The 23618-nt window shown below is 37.5% G+C and overlaps 1 pseudogene; it reads right to left on the bottom strand.

The window, feature by feature from the left end:
* Positions 1-22247: 22247 nt before the first annotated feature.
* On the bottom strand, positions 22248-23338 carry LOC100727556 (ELAV-like protein 4; annotated as a pseudogene).
* Positions 23339-23618: the final 280 nt, after the last annotated feature.

Below are 23618 nucleotides of genomic sequence, written 5' to 3'. Positions count from 1 at the left end.
CTTTACCTCAATATAATAAAGGCCATTTATGACAAACCAACAGCCAGCATCATACTAAATGGCCAAAAATTGAAAGCCTTTACTTTAAAATCAGGCACAAGTCAAGGATGTCCTTTATCACCACTCCTATTTAATATAGTACTGGAAGTACTAGCCAGAGCAATTAGGCAAGAAAGAGAAATAAAAGGGGTAAAGATAGGAAAAGAAGAAGTTAAGTTGTCATTGTTTGCAGATGACATGATACTCTACATAGAAGACCCCCCTAAGCTCCATTGAAAGACTCTTAGATACAATAAATAAATTCAGTAATGTGGCTGGATACAAAATCGATACTCAGAAATCAATAGCATTCCTATACACAAACAACAAAATCACAGAGAGGGAAATAAGAGAAACTGGACTATTCACATTAGCAAGCAAAAAAATGAAATATTTAGGAATTAATCTTACGAAAGAAGTGAAAGACTTATACAGTGAAAACTATAATACACTGAAAAAGGAAATTGAAGATGATCTCAGAAAATGGAAAGACATCCCTTGCTCATGGATAGGAAGAACAAACATTGTGAAGATGGCCATTCTCCCAAAACTGTTATACAGATTCAATGCAATCCCAATAGAAATACCATCAATATACCTTATAGATCGAGAGAAGTCACTCCTAAATTTCATCTGGAACCAGAAGAGACCTAGAATCGCAAAGGCAATTCTAAGCAGCAAAGACAAAGCAGGAGGCATCACAATCCCTGACTTGAAATTATACTACAAAGCAACAGTAGTAAAATCAACATGGTATTGGAATCAAAACAGAGCTGAAGATCAATGGAATAGATTAGAAGATACAACCACAACTACAAACACACTCAACCACCTTATCTTTGACAAAGGAGCCAAGTAGGCTCACTGGAAGAACGACAGTCTCTTTAATAAATGGTGCTGGAAAAACTGGCTCTCCATTTGACAAAAACTAAAGCTAGACCCATGTCTATCACCATGTACTAAATTAAAATCTAAATGGGTCAAAGATCTGAATATTAAAACAGAAAGACATAATCTGTTGGAAGACAAATTGGGTAGAAACCTTGGAGACATAGGAGTAGGTAGAGAATTCATGAACAGGACTCAAACCGCACGGGAAATACTTCCCAGAATCAATAACTGGGACCACTTCTTATTAAAAAGTTTCTGCATGTCAAAAGAAATCTCCAGCATAGTGAAAAGAAAACCCACAAACTGGGAAAAGATTTCAGTGAACTCTCTCTCAGACAAGGGACTGTTGTCTAAAACATATAAAGAATTAAAAAGACTCAGACCTCCAAAATTCAAAGATCCAATCCAAAAATGGGCATCTGAGATGAATACGCAATTCTCAGATGAAGAAATGCAAATGGCAAATAAATACATGAAAAAATGCTCATCATCATTGGTCATTAGAGAAATGCAAATTAAAACCACACTGAGATACCATCTCACTCCTGAAAGAATGGCCAGGATCAAGAAAACCAACAACAACAAATTCTGGAGAGGCTGTGGGGAAAAAGGAACTCTCCTGCACTGTTGGTGGGAGTGTAGACTGGTACAGCCTTTGTGGAGGTCTGTCTGGAGGTTTCTCAAAAAGTTGGGATTGGAAATCACATTTATTCCACGTATTTCACTTCTAGGCATATTCCCAGAAGAGCTGAAAGCATCATACCACAGGGATATATGTGCACCTATGTTTATAACAGCACAATTTGTAATCGCCAGATCTTGGAAACAACCCAAGTGTCCATCAACTGAGGAATGGATAAAAAAGTTGTGGTATTTCTATACAATGGAGTATTATTCAGCTATAAAGAAGGATCGCATTGAGATATTTATCAATAAATGGGCGCAGCTTGAGACCATACTCATAAGTGAAATAAATCAATCTCGCATGTATGAATACCGAATAGTTTCCCTAATGTAAGTAATGATTCAAATATATAAAAATATGTGGTAATCATGATTCCCCATTATGTGGCCTTGAAGCCTTATAAAATTTTCACTTATTAATTAGAAAGGCTTTATTCTGGGCTTTTTGATATGGAAATATTTGAAGCTATAGTATATGAAGTTTTATCCAAATATTTCAAGGAAAAAGACAGACACTATGGTAACTACTATTCTTTAAAAAAATTATTTAGTTATTTCTTATGTTTATTTTAATTAAGGAAAAAATTTAAAAAATTAGGATATATAATAGTAACTCTTTTCGATTTCCTATTAACTTGTTTTGAAGTCCTATAATACTCCCATGATCTTGTTTTGACTGATGAGACTCTGTTCCATTCTGTGCGATAGTAGCAAGTCTGAGGGTATAGGCAACTAATTTGAAGGCAATAAAAGTCACAAAGATGCCCATTCTGGTTTGACTATTGTCTCCTTTGGAAGTCCTTTAATGTTTACAATGCCTAAGTTTTATTGGTCTTGTTCTCTATTGTTTTGTCCAACTTTATAATATCTAATGAGATAGACAATTCTTTTTAAGGAAACAAGAGACAACGTTGATAACCATTGTTAATAACCTTGTACTCTGTTCTACATCATGTGCTATGTCTATCCTTGGTTTTGACTGACAGCTTTGTTTTGCCATATTTGACTTTATTCTCCCCCCCAAAAAAGTAATAAGAACTAAAGAGTAATAAAATCCAAAATGTGTAAATTTTGTTGTAAAAAAGAGAGGGAGGAAAAAAAAAGAGCTCTAATGGATATAACAGCAAGTGTGTTTAGGGGTGTTAAATAGCTGACTATATTAATGTTTTTGGATCATTGAACACAGCTGTTTGCAGTCTCTCTGTTTGAATGTCTACTTTGTATTCTTTGATACTGTGATTTGAGCAACTATTTCCAAGATGATAATATGTAATCTAGAACTTCCGGGAGAACATGGCGGACAGATAACAGCAACTACCAGAGGCTCTCTGAAAAACTAGTCTCAGAAGCCAGGTATGGTGCGGACTAAAGAGACATAAGCAGGTGGAGTTATGTTCTGCTGACTCAGGAACGAACTGGCCTGAGAGAAACCAACTTGGAATGCAGTCCTGGTGCTAAAACAGGAACAGAAAAGTCTCGCTGCTGAGGCTGGACCCTGTGCCATTGGAAGCCCGCGATTTGGGTTTCCCGCCGCGCGGTGGCTGGCTGCCTCTACATCAGCTCGGCAAGGAGAGAGACGCGCGGAAACTCTGAGAACGGGAGTCTGCGAACGGATTCGAAAACAGGACGGGCAGGGAGGCATGTTCTGACTTGTGGCGAGGTGAGTGAGAGAAACTGACACTCCACCACAGTTTGACTCCAGCGGACGTTCTGGGCCCGAGCAGTCCTGCGGGAGCAGGGCGCGGTGGCGACTCCAGCCACACATTTCCCCTCTCGGGCGGGATTGGTGAAAAGTGCCTGGCCTGCGTGACGCTGCCGGCGGACCCCTTAGGCTGGCCCAAACCAGATCCCAGAGACTGATGGAGGCCGGGAGGGGCGAGCCCCTGGGTAGGCTGCCTGGTGTGCAGCGGTGAGTGGGAACACCTAACCGGCGCAATTCGATCAGGCTGTGGCTGACAGGGAGAGAAGCTGGGCCTCTCATATAAGCTTGCATATATAAGGAACAGAGAATATGGGAAGAGGCAGCAACAAGAAAGGCTCCTCGGCCGCCAATTCTGAGAAACAGGCAATAGCGGACACCGCACCAATACACATAAAGCACCATATAGAGAGCCTCATAGACCAATTCAGGAATAAAGTTATCAACGACCTGAAGCTAGAAGTATGCAGAATAGTTAGAGAAATGCTAAGCACCACCCAGGAAAAAACAGATGGTGGAATGGAAGAACAGAAAAAGAGGGGAGAATTGTTTGATGGAGAAAACAGAGAAAGCATAGAGTACGTGAAGCAGGTTCAAAGGGACTACCAAGAAAATAAGAAGTCTAACCAAGACTGGCATAACAGCTTGAAAGAAACTAAGGACAGACTATCTGAACTGGAGGGCAGAATTGTAATATGGGAGAATGAAATGAAAAACTTCTTAAAAATAACAAAGAAACAAACAGCAATAATACAAAGACAAGAAGATGATAAGAGGATCCATAACTTAAGGATTAAGAACATAAAAGAAGAAGTAGGGACACAAACAAATGAACTACAAAAGCTACTCACAGAAATAATCCAGGAGAATTTTCCTAATTTAGCAAAAGGTAAAGATACTCAGATGTATGAGGCATACAGGACCCCAGCTACCTACAACCCAAACAGAGCAACAACCAGGCATATAATAATAAAAATTCCAGAAATTCAATACAAGAACAGAATATTAAAAGCTGTCAGAGACAAGAAACAGACCACTTACAAGGGAGCACCCATCAGAATTACAGCAGATTTCTTTGCACAAACCATCAAATCATGAAGAGCGTGGGGGGAAATAATTCAAGCTTTGAAAGATAATAATCTCCAGCCAAGATTGAGATACCCTGCACAACTGTCCCTGGAAATTGATGGAAAAACAAGGTGCTTCTGGGATAAAGAGGAACTGGGGGTATTTGCAACCACCAATTCAACTCTACAGAGAGTATTGCAGGATATTCTAAAAAAAGAAAAATACAAAGAATCCAGAAATAGTGGAGGCCACAACTATTGGAGCAGAGAACAAAGTGAAGAAGACCAACTGACAGGTACTGACAGAATAAGAGCTCAACAGAAATGAAGCAGAGAAGACTGGATGATAGGAACAGCTATTTTGGAGAAAATGACATCTTAATAGGTAATACTGATTTAGTATCATCTTGTTTTGAAGTCTCATCTAGCTTTTGTCCTTCTGTCTCCAATGGTCTAAATAGGTTGTATCTTACTGGATTTTATTATGTATGATAGTATAAGCAAAAACCTTTTAAAGACAAGGAGATTATACAGAAACCATTATTCATTTTCTGTTAGTCGATTCTAAATGCTCTGTAATGCTGTCATTTTCTTAAATGGTTTTACATTGTTTTGATATACTTAATGCTACAGTATACGAAGTTGTACTCAAGGATTTCAAGGAAAGAGACAATATGGTAACTACTTTTAGGTCAGGATTATCTGGTGGTGAAACACTATTCTGCTTTAATGCTTATGTTTTGATCTGTGCTGTTTCGTTGTTATGCCCTCTTTTACCTCAATCTCCACTCCATTATTTACTTTTTTAATACTTTTTTTAAATTTTTATCTTTTTAATTAAAGGAAAAAAAATAACAGGATATATTATAGTAACCCACTTTGACTTTCCATTACCTGGGTTTAAAGCCCTGTATTACTCTCACCATCTGGTTTTTAACTGATGTTCCCCTATTCTGTTTTGCTGGATAGTATCAGGTTCGAAAATTTAGGCATCAGCTGTGAAGATAATGAGATTCATTATAACGCCCATTCTCGCTGACTTTTATCTACTTTTGAAGACCTACAATGTCTCCAATGTTTTGGTTTTGTCGGTTTTGTTCTTTACTGTTTTGTTCAATTGTATTATAACTAATGGTATAGGCAACTCTATTAGAGATAGCGGGAGGCATTATGGTAACCATTGTTGATCACCTTGTATTATGTTTTCACATTATCTATTATGTCCACCCTTTTGACTTGACCGATTCTGTTCTGTTATGTCACATTTGGTTTTACTCTCTTCCAAAAAAGTAATAAGAACTGTGGGAGCAACAAAACCCAAAATGTGTAATAGTCACTGAACAAAAGAGAGGAAAAGAAAGTGCTCTAATCTATATAACTGCATGTATATTTAAGTGTATAAGATAGAAAATGATATCACAGAGTTTTATTGGATCATTGAACAGAACTGTTTGCAGTATCATTGAGGGAATTTCCACTGTACAAGCTTTAATTTTGTGACTTGAACAATTATTTCTAAGATGACAATATGTAATCCATTAACTAGTAATTTCCTACTGTTCATTTTTTTTCTGCACATCTGTATAACTTGTAACCTTTCTCTGCTTTTTTTTCTTTTCTCCTTAAATAAAATTTAAAAAAAAATAAAATAAATAAAAAGATAATATGTAATCTATTAACAGGTGATTTCTTACTGTTATGTTTTTTTTTGTAGTTCTGTATTATGTGTAACCTTACACTGCTTTGTTTTGTTTTGTGTTTTTCTCTTTTTCCTCTTAAAAAAATCACTAGATGATGTTCACATATTGTTGTTTTACAAATAGTTGCTCAAGATACAAAAATGGAACTTGTAAAGTGGGAATTCAAACAGCAAGACTGCAAACAGTTCTGTTCAACTGTCCAACAAAAACTTAGTAACATGGTTGTCAATCCTATACACTTAAACATACATACAGTTATTCATATCTTCATTTATGTTTAGATTAAACAAACTAAAGCACGCTAAAATCATTCTGAACAAAGAATAATAGTATTGTTGGATTTCACATCATGACACTCTGTGATCAGCACTGGGTAATTTAATGTCTTTTTTAAAAATTTAATTTAAAGAAAGGCTAAACAAAATAGCAAACAGGTAGAAATAATACACAATTTCAAAGAAAAAAATAAACAATAAGAAATCACTATTTGATGATTACACATTGTCTTCTTACAAACAGTTATTCAAGATACTAAAGTGGAGCATGTAAAGCGGGGATTGGAACAGTGAGATTGCAACCAGTTCTGTCAACTATCAAACAAAACTTAGAAATATGGTTATCAATCCTATGCACTTAAACATACATGCAGTTATCCATCTCTTCAATTGTGCTGAGACTGAATAAACCCAAGCAGGCTAATATCACTCTGAACAAAGAATAATAATATTGCTGGGTTTAACATTATGACACTCCAGTTTAGTGTCTCTTTTTCTTCAAAGTATCTGTTCATTTCATCATGTGTCATAAGATCAGTTCTCATAAACTGTTTATAGATTCTACACATGCATGGGTCTTAACATGTATTTCTATCCTTTCTATATTAGACGCAAAACAAAACACAGCAAGGCAAAACAAAACATATTCCTATAAACATATGAAATGAAATAAACATATAATACCACTGTACAAAGAATTCTACTATGGTTCCTGTGTTGTCTCTTGTTATCTCCAATAGAATTGGCTATATCATCAGGCATAGCATAATTGAATATATCAGTGCATAACAGTATTAATAAAAACACAACTTTGTATATAGTATAAAACTTCAAAAACTGGCAGTTATGAGACCAGAATGTGTATCGAAGAGTCTTGTCATCTTCAGTGTAGTTGTGTATACTCTCAGACTTGATTTATCAGTTTTGAATAAAACTTTCTCTGCCTCATTTCTGTTTTTTTTTAATTTAAAGAGAAAGAAACAAAAAATACATGAATATAAAAAAGGGTAGAAATAATACAGAATTACAGAAAAATAAACGGTAAGAAATCACCAGTTAAGTTATATGTTGTCATCTTAGAAATAGCTGTTTAGGTTACAAAATTAAAGTATGTAAAGTGACATTCAAATAGTGACACTGCCAACAGTTCTGCTCAATGATCTAACAAAAACTTAATAATATGGTTATCAGTCCTACACACTTGTTTTTTATCTTAAAGAGGGTAAGATTAAATATATCAAAACAGAACAAAACAGTTAAAAAACAATTTAAAAAAATAGATTTCAAAGCAAGTCCACTGTAGATTTTCACTATTTATCTAATTGTCTCTAGTTTCTTCCAAATAGTTGTCGCCATCTTCACACACATTAAATACATACTGCATATTATAGAACTAATCAAATCATTACAGGATGATGAAGGCTTTTTAGGATTTCAAGATCTGACATTGGGGAAGACAATAATAACTACCATAGTGTCTCTCATTCTCTTTGTAGTAGCTATCCTTATCTTTACATATGCTGAAACTGAACTTAAGAAACTAGACTAATATCACTCTGATCAGTGAATAATAGTATTGCTAGATTTTATATCATAATGCTACAGAATTAGCATTGGGTTTCTTAGTGTCTCTTCTTCAGAGTATCTGTTCATTACATCTTGCATTATAATATCTGTTCCCATAAATAGTTTTAAAAAAATCTTCGCATGTGTGAATTTCTACATGTATGTCTATCCTCTCTGTACTATAGGGAAAAACAAATCATAACATGACAGCAAAACAAATTACTAGAAAAACATGCAATGAAAAAGACACATAAGACCACAATATTAGGTGATCTACTGTAGTTACTATGCTTTTTCTTGTTGTTTTCAATAGACTTGTCCACATCATTGGGCTTAATATAGTTAAGCATAGTATTACATAGCTATTTTTATAAAAACACAACTTTGAAAACATTGTAGGACTTGAGAGCTGTTAATAATCAATACCACTATGGATATCTTTTACATCTTGTCATCTTCAGAGTAGTTGCCTCTACTTTTAGGGTTGATACTATCAAGCATACCAAATTCAAATAAAATCAGCCAAGGCAAACCATGGTCTAATGAAGTGGATTCAAATAAGATCAGTCATAGTAAGACAATGTAAGTAATACAGGGTTTCAGTTTAAGTTAATATGAAATTAAGGATAGTTACCATGGCATAACCTGCTGTTTTTGGGTCAGATGTCTGTGCCCTCAAATCTGATATGAGAGGACAGACAATAACAAATTAAATTCAAACTAAACAGGGCAATAAGTCTACTGTGTCTTTTAAATCCTGATACATTATTAACAATGACCTCTGCCTTTTTTATAGTGTATCAAAGCTATCTATACTAAAGATTATAGCTTACCGTCTCTGCCTCATGCCTGCTACTCCACTTTACTACTATAATTTGTCCACCTCACTCCCTCATTCCACTGCCTGACCCATTCATTGAGGCCTCTCTGCCACTGTTGCTGGGATCCTGTTATCCCTTCCTCTCTTTCTCTGGAATGTCCTTCAGCACTCTCTGTAGGGTTGGGTTGGTGCCCATGAACTCCCACAGTTCCTCCTTGTCTTGGAAGCATCTTATTTCTCCATTAATTTTGAGAGAGAGTTTTGATGGGTACATGAGTCTTGGTTGCAAATTATTTTCTTTCAGGACTTAGAATATTTCTTTCCATTCCCTTCTCGATTTGAGAGTTTGTGTTGATAAGTCTGTTGTTATTTTGATAATTTTCCTGTTGTAGGTAATCTGCTTCTTTTCCCTGGCTGCTTTTAATATTCTGTTCTTTTGGTATATTTCTGGAATCTTGGTAATTATATGTCTGGGTGTAGATCTGTTTTGGTTGTAGGTAGCTGGTGTTCTGTATGCCTCTTTTGTCTGTATATCATTTCTTTTCCCTATACATGGGAAATTTTCCTTTAATATTTCTGTGAATATTCTTTGTATTTCATTTTTGGTTGCTCCTGCTTCCTCATTCACATGCTTTATTCTTAAGTTATGTATCCTTTTGTTATCTTCTAGCCTTTGAATTGTTTTTTTCTGGTTCCTCGTTATTTTTAAGAGGTCATTTCTTTCATGTTCATATATCATAAATCTCTCTTCAGGTTTCAAAAGGCTAACTTTAGTTTCTGTCAAGGCATTTTGCCAGTGTTCAATGGAGTTTTTAGTTTCCTGGTAATCTCCTTGGATCTGTTTCATGTATTCTAAATTATGTTTAAATTCTTCTTCAGAAGTTTCTCTTTCTTTTCTGATTTCCTCCATTCTTCCATCTGTGTTCTCTTGGGCAGGGCTTATCATTTCCTTAATTATTCTCTTCATATCTTGCCTCACTTGGATCAGGAGTACAGCTTTAAATTCATCTATGAGATCATGGAGGTATTTTTTTTTTTTGGCTGATGCTATGTCCAGTATTGGATGGTTACTGTGCTTGTTCTCTTCTGTGTTTACTTCTCCTGGGCTTATTTTCTCATGTTGGCAGCTGGAAATTTTATTTCTATCTCTTGTCATGTTTCTAGTTTCTTTCAGACTGGAGTGTCCTGGGATCTCTGGCCCTGTCCATATTGCTTAGGGCTTTCTCGAAGTGTGCTGACTTGAGTTTTTGCTGCCCTCCCCAATTTGCTGTTATCTGAGGTAGGCAGAGATGCAGGAACAGTGCAGGCTAGCCTCCAGCCTCTGTGCCAGTCAATCTGAAAGTTAGGCTGTACTTTGTGGATGTCACAGAGTTGTGACTATTTTGTATCTGCTTATTGGGTCCCAACCAGAGGCTTGGTTCAGCCCCAGGAGATCCTGCCAGTTCTCTCTGTGCCAGAAGTGGCTGACTAATGTCACCATGGCACAAGGCTCTGCCCAAATCCCAGCTGCCCTCTACCAGACCTCTCTGTGCCAGGAGCAACTATCTAATGTCACCGTGGTGCCAAGTCTGCCCATTTCCAAGATGTCCTCCACGAGTTCTCTCTGTGTTGCTGATACTGTCATGGCACTGGGCTCTGCCCAGTTTCAAGATATCCTCCACCAGACCTCTCTATGCCAAGGGTGACTGTCTGATGTCACCGAGCCACAGGCTCTGCCCAGCTTCAAGATGTCCTCCACCAGACTCTCCATGTTACTGATACCACCGTGGTGGCAGGCTCTGCCCAATTCCAAGATGTCCTCCAGCCAGCCACAGCAGCCATGGGACCTAGTCCCTAGTACTCACCATGACTCAATGCAGATCTTCCTCTTGGGTCTACTGCACACTGTGCTGCTTGCCTCCACTGCATTCCTGACGTAGCATGGAACAGTCAGAAAACTGCATGGTGGCTTCAGAGCTCCGGAGCTTCTCACAGTCTCCTCTGGTGCAGCCGGGTGGCCATGGCTGCTTCGTGGGGTCTTGGGTCTCAATTTCCAGTAGTCGTCAAAAGCCAACACAGCTTTTCCTCTTGGATCCACTGGTCAGTGTGCTGCGTTAAAGGTGTAGGATTTGCAGACTCCCATTATCAGCAGCCACAGTCTCAGCATGACTTTAACTCCTCCAGCCACGCTGTCTTGGTTCATAAGAATCATTATCCATTCTTCTGGCCCTCTCCATGTTGTCATATTCTAGCATCTAATATGATTTCTCCACAGAGACTCACCACCCAATCCCTAGCAAGCTGCCATTTTTGAAACTCTCCAAGAACCTCTGTTATGCTCTTTTTTGCCATCAGTTGTCTGCTTATCTTCTTTATTCTGTTTTCTGCTCCATTCATTGAAGCCTCTCTGCCAGTGTTCCTGGAATCCTAGTACTTTTCTCTCTCTCTAGAATTCCTTGCAGTATTCTCTGTAGAGTTGGATTGGTGGCTGCAAATTCCCTAAGTTACTCTTTTTCTGAGAAGCATCTTGTTTCTCCATTAATTTCTAGAGACAGTTTATCAAGATATATCAATCTGGCCTGGAGGTTATTTTCTTTGAGGGCTTGGAATATTTTGCTCCAGCCTCTTCTTGACCTGATGATTTGTGTCGAGAAGTCTGCCATGATTATGATGGGCCTTCTTTTATAGGTAATGTGTTTCTTGTCTCTAACAGCTTTTAATATTCTGTTCTTATACTGAATTTCTGGGATCTTGATTATTATATGCCGGGGTGTAGCTCAGTTTCAGTTGTAGGTGGCTAGAGTTCTGTATGCCTCATGTATCAGAATATCATTTCCTTTTCTTATATTTGGGAAGTTTTCCTTAATTATTTCTGTGAATAACTTTCTGTAGTTCCTTTGTTTGTACCCCTGCTTCTTCATTCATATTCTTTATTCTCAAGTTATAGATCCTTTTGTCATCTTCTAGCCTTTGTATTGTTACTGCTTGTTTCCTTGTTATTTTTTTAAAAATTTTCCCTTTCATACTCCCACATTGCAAAATTGTCCTCCAGTTTGGATAATCTATCCTTATTTTCTTTCAAGCTGATTTGCCATCTTTCCATAGAGTTTTTAATTTCCTGGTGATCTCTTTGAATCTGCTTCATGTATTTTATATTTTTTAATAGTCTTCATCAAATGGTTCTCTCCTTTGTTTATGTTCCTCTCTTCTCCCATCTATATCTGCTTGAGGGGCAGTTAGTATCTCTTTTATTAATCTTATATCTTGCTTTATTTGGCTATATATTTCACTTTTGAGCTCTTCTATGAGGTCCTGAATATATCTCTTTATGTCCACTGGTGCTGTGTCTGATATTGCATGTTTGCTGTTCTCATTCTCCTCTGTATTTACCTGTCCTGGGTCAGTGTTCTCAGAGTTGGGACCTGGGGCTTTTCATTGTTGTTTCCTCTTCCTATCTTTTTTGCTTCTTCCAGAAGTCCCCAGTTTCTTTCTTTGTTAATTATAATTCTTCTGAAGTGTGTTGGCTAGATGACCCTTCCTACTGCTGTGTGCTAGTGAGTTGCAGACAGGGACAATGTGTGCTGGCCCCTCCCCTCCAGATCAGTGAAGCTTCTGTGCACTGCACTGTATTACTTTTCACTGCCTCCCCTCCAGATCAGTCAAACTTCTGAGGCTCCACTGTATTAGAGTGGTTAGTGTGCACCACCACTGTAGGGACTTGATTTCAGATAACATACTGGGTCTCAGCCAGGTCAGGTGACCCAGGCCTACCTCACTCCACCAATCCCGTTTGGGAAGGGAACAATTTACTGAAGTCACTGCTGCCCCTTGTACTTGCCAGTCCTGCCCAGTCCCAGAATGTCTTTCACCGGAGCCCCACTATTTATGGAATGGCTCCACTCCCATCACTCACCACAGGTTGATGTAGGCACCCTGCCAACTCAGCTTTCTGTTCAGCTTGCCAACCCTCGAACTCAATGTAACTGCACCTCCAGTGAGTTGAAGTGGCAGGACCATTGACAACTCAGCAAGTTGCTGTAGGACCTTGGCTAGTTGCAGCAGGACCTCGGCAAGTCGCAGCAGGACCTTGGTAAGTCACCGCAGGACCTTGGATGGTCGGCAAGTTGCCTTAATTTCTTCTTGGGATGAGAGAATTCATCTCCCTCTGTTTGGGGCTCCCCACTCTGTATTATGTTGAATTCTAAGTTGACTATCTCAGGAAGCCTCTGTAGCCAGTTGTTATCTACCTGCCATCTTTGCTCCTCTCAGTTACATATGCTTTTGTTGCTGCAATTATACACTTTTCTTCTTCGTCTTTCTTCTTTCTTTGAGGCAAGTTCTCGCTATGTGCTTCAGACTGATCTTGAACTTGCTCATGTAGCCCTTGATGACTTTTCCAAAGCCACTTTCAATGATTTGGCTTCCACACTTAGACACATAACACCCAGGGTGATATGAGATTTTTTCGCTATTATGATGACTAACTCACTTCAGCCCACCACACATAAATAAAAGGTATTCAGTTTGTTTTGATGTGAGAGGAATGGTTAATGTATAAAACTATACACCCTGAATTGGAATTAATCAAGGGAAAATGCTGAACAAGTTATCAAAAAAATATTGAGTGAATACCTGCAAAGAACTGTCGTTATTTGGTGGTGCACAAAACCCAGTTCATTTAGACCAAACTCATTGCATTTTTGGATAATGACACTATGGTAATGCTTAAAGTGGAAGCTATAAACTTGTATCTTGTTTTCAGGAAGGAATCTGGAAAAATCTATCATAATATCTCTAATTTTCAGGGTTTTCTAGAGAACAGAAACTGTTTACCATTTATACACCTTCTTTTGATAAAAGTTTATTCATGACTTTTTTCCATTTTGAAATTGAATTTTTTGTTTTTTGGCTTTGTTTTTCACTAATGAATTATGTGAATTCTTACATATTTTGGAAGTTAATGCCTTGCCATATATATCATTTTCAAGTATTTCTTCCTCCTTGTTAGTTACCTTTTAACTTTTTTTATCTTCTTTGTATTTGATTCAATTTTGCTAATCTACTTTGTATTTGTTTTTTATGCAAACAATTGGTGTCATTAACAAAAAATGTTGCCAAGACCAAAATCAAGATTTTTTATAATTATCCTCTGACTTGTTACTGATGTTCAGATATGTCATAGACTTGTATAATTAGCTTGTATTAACTACATTTCTAAACTTTTCTATCACTTTTTTATTTTTTTTATTTTGAAAAGAATAAAACCAAATGATAGTATAGGGCAGATTTTTTGTTTTTCTATGTAAGCAATTACATAACTTACACAGCTTTCTGTTCTTTCCTGTTTTAGAATTTGTAATTTCTTTTTCTTGACTGATTGTGCCAGAGACTCCTGTGAATAGAAGTGGTGATAGTGTGCATCTCTGACACATTATTTTTTTTTCCACAGACATTTTTTGAGGGGCACTGGAGATTGATCACAGGGGCATGTACTTTAATTTTGGGAGGGTTGGTGTTTTGGGGGAGCATTTGAAGACAAGGTCTTGGTCTGTCGTTCAAGTTTGGCTTGAACTCATTGTGTAATTCAGGTTGGCCTCAAATTTGTTGTGATCCTCCTGTCTCAGTATCCTGAGTGCTGGGATTACAGACAGGTATGCACAAACACACTGGTTAATGTGCTTTAATTTTGAAGCAGGTACCCTTTTTAATTTTTGTAATAATGTTTTGCTAAACTACCCAGGCTGAGCTAAATCTTGCCATCCTCCTGGATGCATCTCCTGAGTAGTTGCGAATCACAGGCCGGCATCACCATATCTGGCTTTAGTTTTGCTTTTAATGGGATTAATTTTATGGCTTTCTCATTTGGATACTATGTTATAGTTTTATTACATTTTTATCATTAAGGAAATTTGATTCTAAAGTTATTAAGCATTGTTATAAAGAAATTATTTTGAATTGTGTTGCTTGACATTTTTGCCTTTAAATGATAATTATTTTTCAAAGCAATTGTGTTAATGTAGTAACTAAATACATTATATTTTGTAATATTAAACATCTTTGCAAACACCTTAGTCACTGAAGACTTTTTAAATTAATTATTGGATTTTGTATTCTAATAAACACTTGGAATTTTCAAATTTTTACTAATGGGGTTCTGGGAGAACATGGCAGACACACAACAGCAACTACCGAAGGCTCTCTGAAAGGCTCGGCTCAGAGGCCAGGAATGATGCGGACTAAGGAGACATGAACCGGTAGAGATATGCTCTGCTGACTCAGGAAAGAACTGGGCTGAGAGAAACCAACTTACAATACAGTCCTGGCGCTAAATTAGGAACAGAAAAGACTCAGTGTGGAGGCTCAACCCTGCGCCATTGGAAACCACGATTTGGGTTTCCCGCCACCTGGCGGCTGGCTGCCTCCACAGCGGCTCGGCAAGGAGAGACGCGCAGAAGCTCTGGGAATGGGAGTCTGCGAACGGAGTTGAAAACAGGACGGACAAGGAGGCGTATATGAAAACTTACTGGTGGCGAGGTGAGTGAGAGAAACTGACCCCCTACCACAGTTTGACTCCAGCGGAGGACTTTCTGGGCTCGGGCAGTCCTGTAAGAGCAGGGCGCAGTGGCGACTCCAGCCACACATTCCCCTCTCGGACGGGATTGGTGAAAAGTGCCTGGCCTGCGTGACGCTGCTGGCGGACTCGGTAGGCTGGCCTAACCCAGATCCCAGAGCCTGACGGTGGCCCGGAGGAGCGACTGACTCCCGAGTAGGCTGCCTCCTCCGCAACTCCCTGGTGCGCAGCGGTGGACAGGAACACCTAGCCAGCGCAATTTGATCAGGCTGTGGCTGACAGGCAGGGAAGCCGGGCCTCCTATATAAGCTTGCATTTTATAAGGAACAGAAAATATGGGGAAGGGAAGCAACAAGAAAGGCTCCTCGGCCCCCAATTCTGAGAAACAGGCAATAGTGGACACCTCACCAATATACATTAAGTGCCATATAGAGAGCCTCATAGACCAATTCAGGAATGAAGTTATCAACAACCTGAAGCTAGAAGTATGCAGAATAGTTAGAGAAATGCTAAGCACCACCCAGGAAAAAACAGATGGTGGAATGGAAGAACAGAAAAAGAGGGGAAAATTGCTTGATGGAGAAAACAGAGAAAGCATTGAGTATGTGAAGCAGGTTCAAAGGGACTATCAAGAAATTAAGAAGTCTATCCAAGACTGGCATAACAGCTTGAAAGAAACTAAGGACAGACTATCTGATCTGGAGGGCAGACTTGTAATATGGGAGAATGAAATGAAAAACTTCTTAAAAATAACAAAGAAACAAACAGCAATAATACAAAGACAAGAAGATGATAAGAGGATCCATAACTTAAGGATTAAGAACATAAAAGAAGAAGTAGGGACACAAACAAGTGAACTACAAAAGCTACTCACAGAAATAATCCAGGAGAATTTTCCTAATTTAGCAAAAGGTAAAGATCCTCAGATGTATGAGGCATACAGGACCCCAGCTACCTACAACCCTAACAGAGAAACACCCAGGCATATAATAATAAAAATTCCAGAAATTCAATACAAGAACAGAATATTAAAAGCTGTAAGAGACAAGAAACAGACCACTTACAAGGGAACACCCATCAGAATTACAGCAGATTTCTCTTCACAAACCATCAAATCACGAAGAGCATGGGGGGAAATAATTCAAGCTTTGAAAGATAATAATCTCCAGCCAAGATTGAGATATCCTGCATACCTGTCCCTGGAAATTGATGGAAAAACGAGGTGCTTCCAGGATAAAGAGGAACTGGGGGAATTTGCAACCACTAATTCAACCCTACAGAAAGTATTGCAGGATATTCTAAAAAAAGAAAAATACAAAGAACCCAGATAATGGTGGGGAGCCACAACGAATGGAGCAGAGAACAAAATGAAGAAGACAAACTGACAACTACTGACAGAAAAAGAGCTCAACAGAAATGAGACAGAGAAGATTGGATGATAGGAACAGCTATTTTGGAGAAAATGACATCTTAATAGGTAATACTGATTTAGTACCATCTTGTTTTGAAGTCTCATCTAGCTTTTGTTCTTCTGTCTCCAATGGTCTAAACAGGTTGTATCTTATTGGATTTTATTATGTACGGTAGTATAAGCAAAAACCTTTTAAAGACAAGGAGATTATACAGAAACCATTGTTCATTTTCTGTTAGTCGATTCTAAATACTCTGTAATGCTGTCATTCTCTTAAATGGTTTTACATTGTTTTGATATACTTAATGCTACAGTATATGAAGTTGTACTCAAGGACTTCAAGGAAAGAGTCAATATGGTAACTACTTTTAGGTCGGAATTATCTGGTGGTGAAACACTATTCTGCTTAAATGGTTATGTTTTGATCTGCACTGTTTTGCTGTTATGCCCTCTTTTTTCTCAATCTCCACTCCATTATTTACTTTTTCATTTTTATCCGTTTAATTAAAGGGAAAAAATAGCAGGATATAATATAGTAACCCACTTTGACTTTCTATTATCTCGATTTGAAGCCCTGTATTACTCTCACCATCTTGTTTTTGACTGAGGTTCCCCTATTCTGTTTTGCTTGATAGTATCAGGTTCGAAAGTTTAGGCATCAGCTGAGAAGATAATGAGATTCATTATAACGCCCATTCTCGCTGACTTTTATCTACTTTTGAAGACCTACAATGTCTCCAATGTTTTGGTTTTGTCTGTTTTGTTCTTTACTGTTTTGTTCAATTGTATTACAACTAATGATATAGGCAGTTCTATTAGAGATAGCGGGAGGCATTATGGTAACCATTGTTGATCACCTTGTATTATGTTTTTATATTATCTATTATGTCCACCCTTTTGACTTGACCGATTCTGTTCTGTTATGTCACATTTGGTTTTACTCTCTTCCAAAAAAAGCAATAAGAACCGTGGGAGCAATGAAACCCAAAATGGGTAATAGTCATTGTACAAAAGAGAGGAAAAGAAAGTGCTCTAAACTATATAACTGCATGTATATTTAAGTGTATAAGATAGAAAATGATATCACAGAGTTTTATTGGATCATTGAACAGAACTGTTTGCAGTATCATTGTTGGAATGTCCACTCTACAAGCTTTAATTTTGTGACTTGAACAATTATTTCTAAGATGGCAATATGTAATCCATTAACTAGTGATTTCCTACTGCGCATTTTTTTCTTCTGTGAATCTGTATAACTTGTACCCCTTCACTGTTTTTTTTTCTTTTCTCCTTAAATTAAAAAAAAAATTTACTAATGGGCGAAATAGGTTTATTATGCTCAATTTTTTGTCTGCTATAGGTAGACTTCAGTAGCTAGCTGTTGATTGATCGATCATAGTGCTGGGGATTGCACCCAGCACTACATGCCTGTGCTTTTAGCACTGAATTACATCCACTAGCCTTCCTGTAATTTTGATATGAGATACATGATTGGTTCATAAAGTTTACTGGGGAGGGATCCTGTTTTTTTTTTTTTTTTTTTTGCATCCTCCTGGAAGAATCTGAATGAGATTGAGATTTTGTGTTTTGAACTTGTTTCCTTTAAAGAATGATTTTAAGTTATTGCTTTAATTCTTGTAATACAAACTTACACTATGTTCTTAAACCAATTCTGGTAAGTAATATTTCTCTAAGAATTTGTCCATTTCTCTTAACTTGTTAATGTATGCTCATGATTTTTATAACCACTGCTTTTTCTAAATTAGATGCTCATTTTCTATTTATCCTTTTTATTTTAAAGGGAATAAAACAAAACAATAAAATGAAACAAAACCAAACAGTGAGATCTATATTGGCAAAAACAGGACAGTAGAAAATCCAACATAGCTACCATACTTCGTATTGTTATCCCTTAAATAGATGCTCAGAGTACTGACTTTAGGTCTGTAACGTCAGTCAAACAATGCAAGTGTTAAGTTTTTCTTTACTTCAGTTGCTATCATCTCAGTCTGCATTCTTCAAAATCAGACAGTTGCTTACTGAGGAATGGAGCCATGGTGGGTGGGGGGAATCTTCTCTCTGCCCATGTGCCGGGCGGCTCACAGGGAGGGCGCTGTTTCCTGGTTCCCCGCAGGAGGCAGACCTGACAACTACTGGCGCATGGGAGGGTGCTGCCGCTCATTTAGCATTTTTATTTTTGTGGTGTTTCTGTTTCTGTCTTTAACTCTGTCTCTGTTTTGCTGGAAGGATGTCTAATTTGCGAGCTTTTCCTCCCGAGGGGCTGTATTTTTCTGCTCTTCTCTGTGTCATTGTTTTCTTTGTTTTTTTGTTTCTTCTTTTTTTTTTTTTTCATTTTTGTCTTTTTGGAGACAGGATCTCACCATGCAGTTCAGGCTGCCCTTAAGCTCACTTTGTTGCCCAGGCTGGTCTCGAACTTGCAGTGATCCTCCTGCCTCAGCCACCGGAATGCTGAGATTACAGGTGTGTGCCACCGCATCTGGCTATTAATTTCTATTTCATTGATGTACATTCTATTTTTAGTATTCTGCTTTCTTTAGGGCTAGTCTAATGCTCAGTTCAAATGTGTAATTAATCTGTTATTTTCCCTGTAATGTAACTGTTTATGACTGTAAAATTTTCTTCAAAGCACTTCTTTTTCTAAGCCACTCTTTTTGTGTTGTTGAGGGTTGAACCCAGGGCCTTGCACATGCTCAACAAGTTTTCTACCACTGAGCTATATATATCCTCAGCTCATTTTACTTTTTATTTTTAGACAGGGTCTTGCTAAAGTATCCAGACTGGCTTGGAATGTGTGATTCTTCTGCATCAGTTTCCCAAATTGCTGGGATTACAGATGTGCCATCACATCTGTCTAGACCCTTTAAATTTTGGTATCATCCATTATTACTATAATTATTTTTCACATAATAATATTCTCACTATGAGTTACTTAGCAGTGTTTTAGAAGATACACAAACATGTAGATGGAATGGCTAGGGATTTAGCTCAGCAGCATAATAGCAAGCTCAAGGTCTTGAGTTCGATCGCTGGTACAAAAAAAAAGCAGATGGAGATCATCATGTAGGGGCTGATATTTTACCATATTTACAAACTAACAAAGTATCCTATCACCATTCATGGATGGGGACAGAAGATTTGAGATTAGGTCAGAAGCAAAAGACTTTTAAACACATATTAGTAGTAGTCAGTATATGAACATTTTCATATGCTGAGTCTCCAAATCTCAATTCTTACAGGATAGTGCGACTACAACCAGGTGGAATCTACAGTAAATTGTGCTACAGGAGAGGAACTCAGTGCCTAAAAATCCCAACTCTTCTTCTTCTTTTTTTTTGTACCAGAGATCGAACTCATGACTGCATGCTTGCAAGGCAGGCATTTATGCCACTGAGCTTAATTCCTGGCCCTCAAATCTTCTTTTTAAATTAACCATAATGTTTTATTACCATTAAGACTAAATTTGTATTAGAAAGATTTTATATAACAAGACTAGAAAAACAATAGTAAATTTAATTATCAACTAGATGATGCATACCGAGTACCTGTTTCTACTACCCAGGGAAAAGCATGAACACTTATATTTTTTGTTTAAAATATAACCATATCAAGCACAAACATACTAAAATGATCAGTGCACTGGATGTGGGAGTGTGCTCATGCAGTCATTTTGTTCCCTTAGCTCTGTTTTGTTTTTCCCAATCTGAATTATGTTAAAATACAGAAAGACCCAGTTGCTTTTATTTTTCTACTGTGCAGTAAAAAAATTTACAAGCATGACAATATATCAAACAATAGTTCTTTATGTTATCTTAATACCTCTTTAACTGTCACTTAAATATCCTAAGAAAATACTTTGACATATACAACCAAAACTAGCCAAATGTTACCATTTATAATAAATAAACTCAAAGAAAATCTAGCTTTATATGACACAATAATGTTTCTTCCCATAATTTAACAAATAACTAGTCTAGCCAATCTAGCTATATTTTATCTTGCCCATAAGCATCAGTGATTAAATAAATAAATGTTTCAAGCAACATAAAGAGTGTTTCAGATGTACCAACACAGCCCAGTGTTATCAGCATGGGCTACAAACTGAATCTGAAAATTGCTCAATGAATTTAAAGCAAGTGTATCTTTTGTTTTCCTCTCCTAAATACATTAATTTAATTATGATACTAAATTATGTAAATAATTTCATAGCACCTACTGCTCAAACTAATGAAGTTTTAGATTAAAAAGAAAATTTATCCTTTTAATTTTTGTTCTTCTGACATTTCATGCTGATGATGACTTAAAGATAAACAGGCTCACGGGGGCTGGGGATTTAGCTCAGCGGCATAAACGCCTGCCTTGCAAACAGGCAGTCGTGAGTTCGATCCCTGGTACCGATAAAAACGAAAAAGACAAAAAAAAAAAAAAAAAAAGATAAACAGGCTCTCAACTCATCTCCTTGCTTTTGTGTTTTGACTGTGGGGAACTGTGTTTCCTTCCTCAGATAAAACAAACACTACTTTTCCCTAGTAATTAATATATTTTATCATTGCATGCTATGAAAAGAAATGAAGATCATATTCATAGCCCATGCTTCAAAAATCAGTCTATGAATCCAGTTTAAAACATACATCTTGATCTCTAAAAAGTTATCAGTGCAGTATGAAATAACAAAGTTGTCAGTTTCCCCTACATTAACCAGTCAAAATATTTTTTTCTCAAATCCAGATTCTGTTGTGAAAATTCTTTGTATTTTATATAAATAGATTTTTTCTTGAGACCCATTTTCAGCAAAGAGACTACCTCTTTGACAACAATGTTAATGTTATTAAATTGTTAATGTCATCAGATATCTCCCTTCCCCATCCCCTAACAGAAGACTGGTGCACATGATTTAAAAGAAAAAAGGAAGAATAAAAAAAAAAACTTGAAAAAGGTTTTTTTTTCATTTTTGCAATTTTTATTGCTGCTCTTTAATTTTTGTGTGGGTTTTTACCAACCTGATTGGATCAACATTTTGAAAACAAAAAAATCCTTTTTTTTTCTTTCTTTGAATCCCTTCATCACCACTGAGGGATTTTATTATTACTTGTTATTTGTTTTTTATTTTTCTTCTTCAAGTGAGCAAATGCTCATCTTTAAAAGATCCACCTTCAAGAAAAGTAGTAAAGTTAGCTGGCTGGGTAAAAATCCCTGCACACTGATATCAAAGTATATTATTTTCAACAATGACAGCTATGAGAGAATATTCATTACATCAAAGTTTTTTTTTTTTCTTTTTTCTAAACATTATAAAGTCCTTTCCTGGTACATCTCAGGATAATCCAATATTTTCATACTTAGGCACTATTGGCTTACAAAGTCCATGGTTGAATATAAGCCTTGAAAATTTGTTTCCCTTTCTTTGTATATATATGTGTGTGTGCATGTGTGTTTTGTTCATATATCTACATCATATATGTGTGTGTGTGTGTGTGTGTGTGTGTGTGTGTGTGTGTGTGTGTATTAGTAAGAAAGGATGGGAAATTTAGGACTTGTGGGCTTTGTTGGTTTTAAAGGAAACTTGCAGCATTCTGTCTCCAGGCAATACCATTGAGGCTGGCAAGGGCCATGGCTGCCTCATTGTAGTTGGTCATGATGACAAAGCCAAATCCTTTGCATTTGTTGTTATTGGTGTTGAAATTTGATGTTGTTCACTGCATCAAAGGAGCTGAAGAGCCACCAGAGGTCACTCTAGTCAGAATCAAGGGACAGGTTGTAGATGAACATACACCAGCCTATTCTTCTGTGGCCTAGTCTTTTGTGACTGAGGATAACCTGGGAGGACAAGCAGAAGGAGTGACTAGTCTGGACATCAGTCTCTTTACGCATAGGCCACATTAAGCAAATTGTTCAGCCTCAACGTCCGAGCGCTGGTGAAGGAGTGGGCCAAGTTAGCATCAGCTGGGGGACTAGTACATCTGGAAAAGCAGGGTCTGGCTCGAATTTTGGCTGGGGTTGTTGGCAAAATTCACAATAATCAGTTCTGTAGTGCCACTGGGCTTCTGGCCATTCGGCCCTTTAATGGCTTATTCTGCCTTGATTCTCTTATCAAAGTGGAATCCCATCCCTTTAGACACTCCTGTAACTTGACCAACCAGGATTCATGAGGTAATAATCTGACCATATTGTGAGAAAAGCTGCTTCAGTTCCTTTTGGGTCATGGTTTTGGGGAGCTCACTAACATGGAGGTTAGCATTCCCTGATTGAAGCTAAGCTTGGCCAGGCATATAAGATCATTACGGTTTTGGTTTGAACTCGGAATCAATTTAAAGTGTTGATGGCTTTCTCTGCATCCTTTGGATCAATATATTTAACAAATCCATACCCTAAACTCTGTCCTTTAATTTTGTCTCTCACAAGTTTGCAGGATTCTATTTCACCAGTGCTACTGGAGAGAATCCTGAATTCCGCTTGGGTCATATTTTGGAGTAAATAGTTGATGATGAAGTTAATTTTGCTGTCATCTGTGGCTGTCCCTGTCTGCCTGGGAGAAGGACATTTTATGTTGTTGTTGGAGGGTCCATTGTTTGTATTGGATGTTGGGCTATTTGACACCTGAGGCTCCATGACACTAATTATCTGGCGACACAACTTCCTAGTAGCACAGAATCAAGATAGCAGCTGAGGCCTGGCAAGCAGGTGGTTTGGAGGATATCAGCTGAGTTGCCCTGCACTTGCCTGTCCAGGCTACATCATTCTCAAATCTTTTATTTTTTATTTTTATTATCTTTTTTGTGGTACTGGGTATTGAACTTGAAACCTTGCACTTGCTGAGCAAGCACTTATGCCACTGACCTAAATCCCCAGGCCTTATTTTTAATTTTAAAGAAATAAAACACAACAAAACAAAGCAGAA

The sequence above is a fragment of the Cavia porcellus genome, unplaced genomic scaffold, assembly GCF_034190915.1.
Source record: "Cavia porcellus strain 051 isolate PalLab524CR breed Dunkin Hartley unplaced genomic scaffold, mCavPor4.1 scaffold_33, whole genome shotgun sequence".
NCBI classification, from domain to species: Eukaryota; Metazoa; Chordata; class Mammalia; order Rodentia; family Caviidae; genus Cavia; species Cavia porcellus.
The sequence above is the reverse complement of the archived record's forward strand: the minus strand, read 5'-3'. Positions and strand labels throughout refer to the sequence as shown.